The sequence below is a fragment of the Prionailurus bengalensis genome, chromosome D3 (assembly GCF_016509475.1).
Source record: "Prionailurus bengalensis isolate Pbe53 chromosome D3, Fcat_Pben_1.1_paternal_pri, whole genome shotgun sequence".
Classification (NCBI taxonomy): Eukaryota; Metazoa; Chordata; class Mammalia; order Carnivora; family Felidae; genus Prionailurus; species Prionailurus bengalensis.
This window is the reverse complement of record NC_057356.1, coordinates 69860303-69872675: the sequence shown is the minus strand read 5'-3', so window position 1 is coordinate 69872675 and position 12373 is coordinate 69860303. Positions and strand designations below refer to the sequence as shown.

General features: G+C 43.8%; 1 pseudogene; it reads left to right on the top strand.

Moving 5' to 3' along the window:
• Positions 1-1749: 1749 nt before the first annotated feature.
• Positions 1750-10612, top strand: LOC122470010 (annotated as a pseudogene).
• Positions 10613-12373: the final 1761 nt, after the last annotated feature.

Genomic DNA, 12373 nt, shown 5'->3' with positions numbered 1-12373 from the left:
TAGTACAAAATCTCCCCAGTTTTTCACAGAGATTGTATGTTACTGTTTTCTGCCATATGCTTAGTTCACACAAAGAAAAGAGTAAACACACTATATAATCAATGCCTTGACAAAAATAAGACGGAAAAAAACCTGGGTAATTTGAGGAGAATTTGATCAAAGGGACTGCTTGAAATACATGGCAGAGTTTTCAGAAGGTGACAATTGATGGTGCAGTTCCCTGGGGTTTATAACCTTGAGGAACAGTTATTATCTCTAAATGTGAAGACTTAAAGTCACATGAGTTTGGGGAGGCAGCTCTGTGGAAGCGGCCACCTGGCAGGAGCTGTGACCTCTGGTTAGGTTCAGAGCACCCCTGTCAGAAACTCAACAGGAAGGAAGCTAGGAGAATAAATATCTGCCCGTATTCTCCTCCCACCTGTGGGTCTTCTTCTGATAACCCCTACTTCCATTGGCTGGACCCATCCTGAAGCCAGGAGGCAAAGGGAACTCTTGAAGCAGTCCATATAGGTCAGGCTCCCTCAGTCCAGGACTGGGTGGACAATCATGGAGAGTGGATCTTGAGGAGAAGGCAACTAACACGTACACTTAGGTCGTGGCTTTCACATATCGATATACTTTGAATTTGGTAAAATATTTCTTAGAACAGAGCATCAGTACTTTATGTATAAATATTTGAGATCAAGTATAAGTCACAAAAACCATATCTTTTGACAGAGACTTTTCCCAAAACATTGAACACATAAAGGACACTGTTATATTCATATTTATAAACTGGGCCGTTTCCAATTCTCGAGACAGAGAACAGCGAGCCTTGCCAAATTTTCTAGAATCAATTAATTGCAGAAATACCTGCCAGTCAGATCTCTACTAATGGGTCACAGGAAAACCAGAAAGAACTGTTTGTATACCATTTATATAGATGTGTTCATTTTGCTGAATATGTTCTAATCTTCTAGAACCAAGGTGTTTTTGTTGCTTACCTTCTGCAAGTTCTTCTCCTTAAAAAAAACTTAGCAATAAAAATGAAAACTCAAGGGGTGCCTGATTGGCTCAGTTGGTTAAGCATCAGACTCTGGCTCAGGTCATGATCTCATAGTTTGTGAGTTCAGGCCCCACATTGGGCTCCGTGCTGACAGCTCAGACCCTGGAGCCTGCTTCAATTTCTGTGTCTCCCTCTCTCTCTCTCTCTGCCCCTCCCCTGCTCATGCTCTCTCTCTCTCTCTCTCAAAAATAAATTAACATTAAACAAATGTTTTTAATGAAAACTCCATTAGAATTTCATTTTATTAACTGTCATTATGATGTCCAAATCTATATAATGAGGTGATTTCCACATTTTGGAAAATTCTATCTGTGTAGATATGACCAAGCAAACAGAGTATGCTTCTACGTCTTGTGTAAGCCTTAAAGCTAAATTAATAATAATTCATGTATTTCAAAGATGCTCATAATATTTTAGATCTTTACATCAAAGATTGATCAGACCTCATTAGAACACTCCCAGGACTTACTATATCTCCCAGACCTCCAAATAAACTTCCCAGATAATTTAGGAAATGGTTGAATTACATCAGAAATCTCTCACATGATGTTAAATTACTGTTATAGCAGAGGGGACAAACCCAAGCACAGATTTATCCTCCCAGTAGCTATTGACGTTTGAGGGAAATGGAGGCTGCCTAGAAGGGTTCTGAGCCGCAAGCAACTCCCCAGAGCCTAGCCGCACTCATAGGAAGCAACACAATCATGCCAGCTCAGATGTGCCCATGCCACGGTGGTGCCTGCAGCAGCAAAGCTCAATCCTTCCCCTGTCCACAGCTTAGCAGTTCCATGCACATTCTGCAGGTGAGTGGCTCAGCTCTTCCCTCATCACACCTCAGTGAAGCTGCTCCCAGGACCTACAGTGGCCCATTTTCTTCTCTGCCGGACATGGGTCCCTATACCCCACTGCGAGACCATGCACTTCCCCTTAATGCCTGGGCCCAGCTCCCTGCCCCACTTCACACGATGCATTTCCACACTACCTGCCCCATTGCCTGTCGGAGCAACAATCCCCACCATCCATCAGGCTCCATGGGTCTGGCCCAGCTCTTGGTTATGCCCTTCCATCCATGGCAGCTATGGAATGGTAACAGCACCCTTCTCTGTACTGACTGCCTCATGCTTATTGTTCATCAAAATAGACTGGTGATTCAGCTCATCGAAGGCCAAATCGGAGTTCAACTGTGCACGGACCCCTCCCCCAATTCGGATGTTGAAGTCCTAACCACCACTACCTCAGAATGTGACCTCATTTGGAAATGGGGTCTTTAAAGGGCTAATCAAGTTAAACTGAGGCCAATAGGTGGGTACTAATCCAATATGCCTGATGTCTTTATTAAAAGGGGATATTTGGACACAGAGATACAGATGAAAGGAAGACACGGTAAAGATGCAGGGGGAGTACAAGCCCAAGAGAAGGAAGCGTGGGACAGATCCTTCCCTCACAGCCCTCAGAAGGTACCAATGCTGCCAGCACTTTGGTCTTGGACTTCCATCCTCCAGAACTGTGAGACAACAAACTTCTGTCATTTACGCCACCCACTCTGTGGCACTTTGTTACAGTGGGCCTAGCAAACCAATATAGGATATACTGCTACACCGGGCTCTGGATTTACTGATTCATTACGACGAAACCAGGCTCTTCCCAGTGATATTGTTTTGTTTTGTTTTGTTTCTTAATGTTTACTTATTTTTGAGAGAGAGAGAGAGAGAGAGAGCGAGCATGAGTGGGGGAGAAGCAGATTGAGAGGGAGACACAGAATCCAAAACAGGCTCCGGCTCTGAGCTGTCAGCACAGAGCCCGACGCAGGGCTCGAACTCACAGACCGCAAGACCATGACCTGAGCCGCCGGACAGCTCAACTGACTGAGCCACCCAGGCGCCCCTTGTTTTATTTTTTTAAACCATGAGCTCTAAAAGAAACGTTGTTTTGTTCAATATATTCGGTTTAAAAAATGGTGAGAGTGTTCATTTAATTTTTATGTAGGTCCTTAAGAGTTAAGCTTTGAGTGGAGAAGTTTTGTTCCTTGATGATGCCAAAAGGATGAGATTTTTACCATAAAAAAGAATGCTTGACCTGTGTTTGGTATCCATAAGGCTTCGGCAAATCAAAGTTTTAGTCAGAACAACGTATAGTTGCTGTCTTCTTCGAAGTCGGTAAAGCAAATGTTTGCTTTGCTGAAACGCTGGTTGGAAGGCGCCACTGCCATGTCGCCACTAGATGGCAGGGCAGCAGCGTTCTTCCTGAGGCCACAGGGAAACCAGCGGCAAATTCAGACCTGTTGGGAAAGTTTCCAAAGATAGACCAAAAAGTTTAGTTTTAGTTACTTTTTAGCTTATCTTCATAAACTTCACTGTCTTCTTTCTCAGCACTTGCTTTTTCTTTTATAAAACGAGCACATGTTTTTTGCTGCAAATCTGAACAACACGGAAGAGTGTAGGGCATAAAATCAAAACTCTCATTATTCCACCTGTCAGAAGCAAATAGCTGGAGGTCCTGCTCCTGGGGATAACATGGCTAGAGCATGGACCATTCCCTGAATTCTGTGTAAATACCTCTGCTCAAGGTTCCCTCCCCACCCATTTACTATGTATGTCACTCAAACCTCACAGAATCCCAACTCCAATCCAACCCTAACCCCAACCTACAGTCCCCCCTTGGTTATTTTTAGAAATTTGTTAGCAGTGTTCCCAGTGCTCACCATAAATACCAAATCTTGTGACAGCTGCAGCATCAGATATTAATCTTGGAAATATTGATAAACTCTGCCATTTTTAATTATAGGTAAAACACTGACATCTGAAGAGACATCACAGAGAAATCAGACTTTGGTTAAGAAACAAATGGGGCGCCTGGGTGGCGCAGTCGGTTAAGCGTCCGACTTCAGCCAGGTCACGATCTCGCGGTCCGGGAGTTCAAGCCCCGCATCAGGCTCTGGGCTGATGGCTCGGAGCCTGGAGCCTGTTTCCGATTCTGTGTCTCCCTCTCTCTCTGCCCCTCCCCCGTTCATGCTCTGTCTCTCTCTGTCTCAAAAATAAATAAACATTAAAAAAAATAAAAAAAAAAAAAGAAACAAATGTCACTTTGGGAAGACATAGGAAGTTTACTTATTTCGGGGTTAAATTGTAAATTCCTATTTTTTGAATTAAAATACAGTAAAACTGACTTCTTACAGGTTTAACACATGTATTGATTTGTATAAATTCCATCACGATCAGGATCCAGAGAAGTTCCAGCACCCCAAAACAATTCCTCTGTCCCTTTGTCATTACACCCTAATGGCCTCTAAAATCTATATATAATTTTCACGTGGCTTAGTCACTTACCAGTTCTAATGCCCAGTCCTCTGGTGTATACCTTCTGCCTCCTCACCACCCCAGCAATGCCCTGCCTAAATCAACCCAAATCTAGGCATGGGTTTAGTGCTCCTTAAGCCCTGAATCTTTCACTAAGTTTTTATATTGATTTGCAAACTATAACAAGGTAAGTAAATGTATTTGATCCTCAATATGACAGAAAGATTCTCAGATAAACACACACACACACACACACACACACACACACACACACACACACAATCCAACTATGCAGTTTGAGACACACCCAAATATATAGAAAGAACAGGCTGTGTGCAGACAGCATTATCATTTCAATCTCACCTCCAGAGTAAATCTAACCCCTTCAAGCTCATAAATTGTCTTGAATTTAGATTTCAAAGATACTATAGATGTATGTAGGACATGCGTAGACTTCTTCAGACTTCAGAGGAAAACCTGGAAATGCTGAGCCTCCTTTCCTCCTCCTGCCTACACCCAAGGAGAAAGCAGTGATCCTCCCATAAAGATCAATCTCCCCACTCTGTACAGGATTTTGCCCATTAAATTCTGCCTCCTGATTACTGTGTAACTGGTATCCTATCCTATAGGATTTATATTTTATTTTTTTAATGTTTATTTATTTTTGAGAGGGACAGGGAGAGACAGAGCACAAGTGGGGGAGGGGCAGAGAGAGAGGGAGACACAGAATCCGGAGCAGGCTCCAGGCTCTGAGCTGTCAGCAGAGAGCCTGACGAGGGTCTAGAACTCACAAACAGTGAGATCATGACCTCAGCCTAAGTGGGATGCTTACCTGACTGAGCCACCCACGCGCCCCAGATTTATATTTGGAATAAATCTTCTAGCTCTGATCAATTAATCAGTCAATCAGTGAATCATTCAGTACAACTAAATGTCCCTGGCTTCAATTCGTTTGCTTTTAGCACTGTTTTTCACAAACATTTTTTTCTGGTGTCTGCTTAAGATTCTCAATAAAGCCTCTTGGTGAATTTCCTAGCAACGTTACCTGCAGCTGGCGAATATGTCTCTCAATGGCAACAGGGCGCAATACAGCATCCACTATACCTGTAAATTCTATTGCTAAACTATTTCACCCCCAGAACGGAATGTGTGGATTATCTGTCCCATTAGCTATCCTGCCCTTTCACCTGGACTGCCCCACATATGTTCAGGACAGATTTGGAATTGGCAATATTGTCTTATGAATCACCACAATCAGATTTGTTATTGCTTAGAAAAATAGGGTCAAATTTAGAGTCCAGCTCTCAGGAGGGGAACCAGATTAGGAATGGTTTGAGACATATGGTCAGGGGGTGATCTGGGTGATTGTGGCAGGACTCCATGCTTCCCGGACAAAGTTGCCTTCGTGGCTGTCATCTTCAAAGGAAAGCCCAGGTTCCTTGGAATGACACAAAATTCTACTGCTGGCCTGGCTCCTGCCTACATCACTAGCCTCAGGAACTACCCCTCTTGTCCAGCAGTTGATGCCATAGGAGCAGCTAGTAAGATTTGACAGATGAGTTCACCACTTAACCCACCACCAAGAAATAACCCCCATGAGTCAGCTTTCAGAGATAAATGATCTCTCTGGAAAACCATCATTTGTGGTCTCAAAGGCCCTTCAGTCTCCATGACATTGACACCCGGGAAGGCTGTCGCCTTGTGATGGGGTGTGTATGTCCCAAAGGAGACACAGGGCTGGGAAGCAGATGATCTGGGCACGGAGCTGGCCATTAACCAGCTTGAGATATGGAACTAGTTTTTCATCTCGTGGAGCGTGGGCTATGGAGCTGTGGGAGTCATGCCTTTGTCTCTCAGTCTTCTCCCGGCTGTCCACCACCACTTTATGTGACCTGCTAGCAGCCTGGCTGAACCCACCCTGCAGACCTGGACATTGGAGGAAGGATGGAGGGCTGGAAGGACTGCAGTTGTGTAGACGACCAAGGGAATGCTGCTCACCATAGAATATCACTAGGCTCTGCATTCCGCTGTAGACTGTTGCTGTAAGCATCCTATATTCCTTTGTTTCTGCCTAGCCAGTACAATACTCCAGACACTACTCCACCCACACTTACGCAATCACGGAGACACTGGCTTAGCCCCTGCATTGTGTGTGGCGCAATGGAAGACCCAGGTGGTCACAGTTATCCCAGGCATTACTGGTGGGAATGTAAAATGATGCAGCCGCTTTGGAAAACAGCCTTGCAGTTCATTGAATGATTAAATATAGAGTTATCGTATCATCCAGCGATTCCATTCCCAGGTAGTAATTCCCAATAGTAATGAAAACACGCGTCCGTGCAAAAGCTCATCCACGCATGTTCATAAGCATTATTCATAATTGCCAAAAAAGTGGAAATCCAACCCAAATGTCCATCAACAAATGGATGGATGAAATGTGTTATATCCAAACACTGGGATATTATTTGGCCATAAAAAGGAATGAAATACTGATATATGCTACCACAAGAATGAATCTTGAAATTATGCTAAGAAACCAGTCACAAAATGCTAATATTATATGATTCCATAAATATGAAATGTCTAGTCTAAGCAAATCTACAGAAACAAAAAGTCGATTTTGACTGCCTGGGGCTGGAGAAGTTGGGGAGAAATGAGGAGTGTCTACTAATGGGTACAAAGTTTCTTTTTTGAGCTCATAAAAATGTCCTCAAGTGATTGTGGTAATCTTTGCACAATTATGTGATTATACTAAAAACCATTGAATTGTACATTTTAGATGGGTAAATTCTGTGACTTGTGAATTTTACCTCAACAAAATTGCTTCTTTAAAAAAAAACAGGGAGATAAAATAAAATACATTGTTGGTGAAACTGGTACAGCCGCCTTGGAAAAGCTTGGCAGTTTAAAAAAGTTAAACATACTCTTATCATATCACCCTGCAATCCCACATAGGTATCTACTCCAGAAAAATGAAAATTTATGTTCACACACAAAAAACTGTAAGCAAATATTTGCAATGGCTTTATTCATAACTACCAAAACCTAAGGCCTTTCAATAGAAAGATGAAACACGGTACACCTATACAAATCTAGCGCAATTAAAAAGAAGAACAGGGGCGCCTGGGTGGCTCAGTCGGTTGAGCGTCCGACTTCGGCTCAGGTCACGATCTTGTGGTCCGTGAGTTTGAGCCCCGCATCAGGCTCTGGGCTGATGGTCCAGAGCCTGGAGCCTGCTTCGGATTCTGTGTCTCCCTCTCTCTCTGCCCCTCCCCCGTTCATGCTCTGTCTCTCTCTGTCTCAAAAAAAAAAAAAAAAAAAAAAAAAGTTAAAAAAAAAAACCTGATAAATGCAACAACTTGGAATTTCACAAAACATCCATCCAAGGGAAAGAGGCCTAAGTAAAGGGTTCCTTCTATATGACATTTTGGAAAAGGCAAAATTATAGCAGTAGAAAACAGATCTCACACCTTCCAGGTGGTAAAGATGGGGGGAGAGGTTGACTACAATGGGGTAGCACCAGGGAAATTTCTGGGAGGTGATGAGACAGTTCTGTATCTTGATTATGGTGGCTGTGTACATATTACCGTGCATTTGTAAAAATTCATGGAACTGTACAGGAAAGGAATGAATTTTATCTCATGTAAACTAAAATAAGTGGACTAAAAAAAAACAGGGGCGCTTGGGTGGTGCAGTCGGTTAAGTGTCCGACTCTTGATCTCAGCTCAGGTCATGATCTCGTGGTTTGAGCCCCACGTTGGGCTCTGTTCTGATGGTATGGAGCCTGCTTGGGATTCTGTCTCTCCTTCTCTCTGCCCCTCCCCCACTTGTGTGTTTTCTCTCTCTCTCTCTCTCTCAATAAATTAATAAGCTAATTTAGTTTGTCATTGGGATAGTGTAGCAGTTTTCGGGACACAACAAGGATTTTCAGTGTTACTTTCAGTGTGAGTACAGCTCATATACTGATATGTAGGGAGGGTTGGTAAAAAGCAAGGAAAATGAAATGTGAGTTGGGGTCTAGTTGGGCAGGGTTTGTCTGCCCTCTCAGAAAGTGGTCAGTAAAGAAGACCCTGGGACATCTGTGAGACAAAGATGTGGTCTTGTAAGGCCCAGATATACAGCAACTAGAGAGGTGGGGCTGACAAACTAGACAAGAGATGCTGACAATGATTTTCAGACATAACTAAGGGAGAGTGAACCTAATCACAAGAAAAACAAATGAGGGGCACGGGAGTGACTCAGTTGGTTGAGCAACTGATTTGATTTTGGTTCAGGTCATGATCCCAGGGCTGTGGGATACAGCCCCCTGTCCAGCTAGGTGCTGAGCTCAGAGCCTGCTTGAGATTCTCACTCTCTCTCTCTCTCTCTCTCTCTCTCTCTCTCTCTCTCTCTCTCCTCCTGCTCGTGCTCTCTCTCTCTCTCCAAATAAATAAATAGATAAATAAATAAATAAATTTAAAAAATAAGTAAGAAAAAGAAAAATTACTTATTTTAAAATTTCAGTTTATTAAGGAGAGGAGAACAGATTACAGGGGCCCTTTTTTCCTCTCCAAGGCCAGAAGAAAAGCTCAAGTTCCTACTGCCCTCCTAGCAAGAAGCGCCTACATTGTTCCCACTTCCGGACAGGCGGACATATCTAAAGCCAGCTAGCAAAGAGTCTGCAGGATCTCAGCATGTAGTTAGGGACTAGATCTAGTTTTTAGGTAATACGCAGGCTGGTGGCTGCTCTGCTCAGCCATTGGGTAAAGCTTTGCAGTTCTTATTTGTGTTGTTTTACATAACCCACACAGGTTTTAACCTGGTACTTGTGTTGCTTGCCCTGACAAATAGTGAAATTGTTAACATGTTCCGAACACCCTAAAAGTACGGGTCAGGCCCAAAGATTCCCCCTGATGGATTGAGGTAGCTGCTTGTTCAGTGCTGAAATTAAAATCACTTACCTTGTTAAGGAAGAGTTGTAAGAATGGTTGACTCTTGAACAACATGGTGATTAGCAGCATCGATCCTGTGTGAAGTCGAAAATCCACATGTAAGTTTTGATTCCCCCAAAACTTAACTACCAATAGCCTGTTATTGACCAGAAGCCTTATGGATAACATAAACAGTTGGTTAACATATATTTTGTATGTCATGTGTATTCTATATTGTATTCTTATAACAAAGTAGGTTAGGGAAAAGAAAATCATATGGAAGACTAAATACTATACTGTATTTATACTATACTATGTTATATCCTATATTGTATTTATTTTTAATCGTGTTTAAGTGGGCTAACTGGTGCAGTTCAAATCCCCGTTGTTCAAGGGTCAAGTGTAATCTTAAAATACTACAGCAATAAGAGGCTTGGTGACAGCTGCCCTGGAGGCAGACAGGACAGGTGTACCCTGTGTGAAGCCAGAGTGCAGTGGGGAGCCTGCAAAGCTCTTGTCTTTACTTGTGAAGACCTTGGAACCCTGCAGTCCAGGAATGGCCCAAAAGATGCCCACAAAGATCTGGAGAGAGCAGTGGAGAATAACATCTTGCGGGTGGTGGCCCCAGTGCACTCCCAAGAGGAGCCATCCAGTCCAGACACTCCTGTAAACCACCCTGCCCTATTCTAGGCACCCAGGGGCACATCCGGCACAACCTCTATGCTTTGCCTCAGAAGATCTGGCTGGAAGGCCACTGCTGGGTGATCTCTAGACACTGATCCCAGAGATTCCCTCCAGTGGCCTGGAGTCTGATGATGCATGGGAAACCCAGACGCCGCTAAGGTTGCATGCTTCCAGCTGTTGACCTGGTCCATAAGTAGGGAGTCACCTCCAATGGCTCCTGGAAAACATCTGACTCAGATGTAATCCTCTGCAATTGCATAGAGTTGATCCGTGAGCAGTTGACTGTATCCAAGGACAGATGGATCAAGAGCTGGGCATCAGGAGGAACAGAAGGATAACTGTGTATGTCAGTTACCACTTGGAGATGGCCACTCCAGAATGGAGCGAGGAATTCCTCCGTGCAGCACGACAGCCAGAAGTGGGAGCTGGTGAGTGATGGCCAGCAACCACAGGACATTTACGAAGATGAAAATGATGAGAACAGTGAGGAAAACTGGCACAGTGGGTGCCCACAGGAGGCGAACGGTGCCAGAGATGAAGATTCCAGAGGCTCTGATGAATAGGACAGCCTCAGGGAAAAGGAAAAAGGCAATGGCAGACCAGAGGTGTGAAGCAAATATCCTTCAGATGTGCAGGAGTTTGGCTCTGACAACCCCAATGACCTGGATTCAGACTGATGATGATCCTGTGATATCTATGAGGTTCTATCACAGGTCCTTGGGGGCTCTGTGTCTGCAGCGTCAGCTGTCCTGGTTATGCCTTCTTGGGTTTCCTAGCTTAACACATGGAAGGAAGATGCATGGCCAACATCACCATCCTATCAGTGAAAACTTGTGCTGAAGAAGTTTGTCTTTTCCAGTAACACCAGGGCTCCTTTGCCTCCATCAAAAATGATACTATAGTTTAAAAAAAAAAAAAAGCTGTGAAAATGAAGCTTCTTGGCGCAGGCATTTTCCCATTCTCCTCCTGTGCTGAAGCCAGTAAGTGGAGGAGAGGCTCCTGTTTCCTCGGCACTGGGACTTCCTACCTCACCAGGGCACCTGCCTCCAGTAAAAGCCTGTTTCTCTTAATAGAGGGAATCTAGAAGGGCTACAGTGGGACCCTTATGGCAGCACAGGCTGGATAGTAATAGTCATTAGTGAAGGAAATAGAATCTGCCTGAGCTCTGAGAGGCTTTGGTTAACAGCTGTCTCCACCTCCCTGCTTTCTGACTTTGATAATAGTTGTAAATATCGCTGTCTTCCTCTGGCAGTGGTGCCAAGAAACAGGGAATGTGTGAATGTGATACTGTGTTTAGTGAAAGCTAACTTTAAACATGAAAAGGAAACAGCAGAGCAAAAGAAAAAAAAAATCAGTGACTTCCCTCTTCTCCTATTTTTGTTTGATTGAAGGAAAACATCGGTTCAAACGAAAACGTAAGCTTTCTATTTGTTACACTTCTTTGTAGTATTACGAAGATTTCTCAAAATCTTTTGTATCATGAGCAAATATAAGCATGTATATTGTAAATTCGTATAGGATGACATCGAATAATACATTTAAGAACAAACAAAACATTTCATAGCTGCGTTCGTGTTTTGAAATGCAAACAATAGCAGTCCATATGAAGTAACGTAAAAACCATCCCAAACTATTTCAAAGAAATCACACAAGAATGATTTTATTTTTGTTCTCTGTTTTCTTTTCACGGAATTCCCTGCTTTGCTTGAGATCAAAAGAATATTAGAACAATAACAGTTTTTAAAACAGCACGAAACAAAGACATAACATGGCAGCCTGCCATAAGCGTTCTGAAAACTGCAAACCTTTATTTTCCTATTTTAGTATATGTCCTGCCAAAGTGAGCGCTTGTTTCATCTCCCTAAATCATCAGGAGAAGAAAGAGGAGTAAGCCAGGAAACACCGCAGGGGGAGAAAGTCATATCACAGTGCTAGAAAAAACAAGTCAGCAAAGAGTGAGAAATTTAATTCGGTTGTGGTATGAAAGGCGATGCCTAGCAGAGAACAGCAGTTATCCAGAGCAGGCTCCAGCAAGGCGTCCCACTTCGTGAAGGGATTCCCCCCCTCCTATCCTAGTACTCAGGGCCCCCACATAGTAGGGAAGACAGGGGTTGGGGCTGTCATATCCCAGAGGAAACAGCCTCAGGTTCCCTGCTCCAAAGAGCCAGATTCCTGAAGGGCTGCAGATGCCAGCCTATGAGGAGGCGGGTTTTCTCCGTGTTTTGCTCCCCATTGTGTCACAGTCCCCTGAGGTCCGTGATATACTTCCTGGCCTCCAAGAGGTCAAACTGGTTCCCATCCAGAGATCTTCTTGTGCCACCTGTCCCCAGACCTGAGCTGGCTGGGTTTGGTCTCTGTGATCTTCTCACCACATGGCGGCAGAGGGTTGAGTCCTTGAGGGGGTTAAAAGTGGCTTGGCCATGGGCTCCCATCTCATG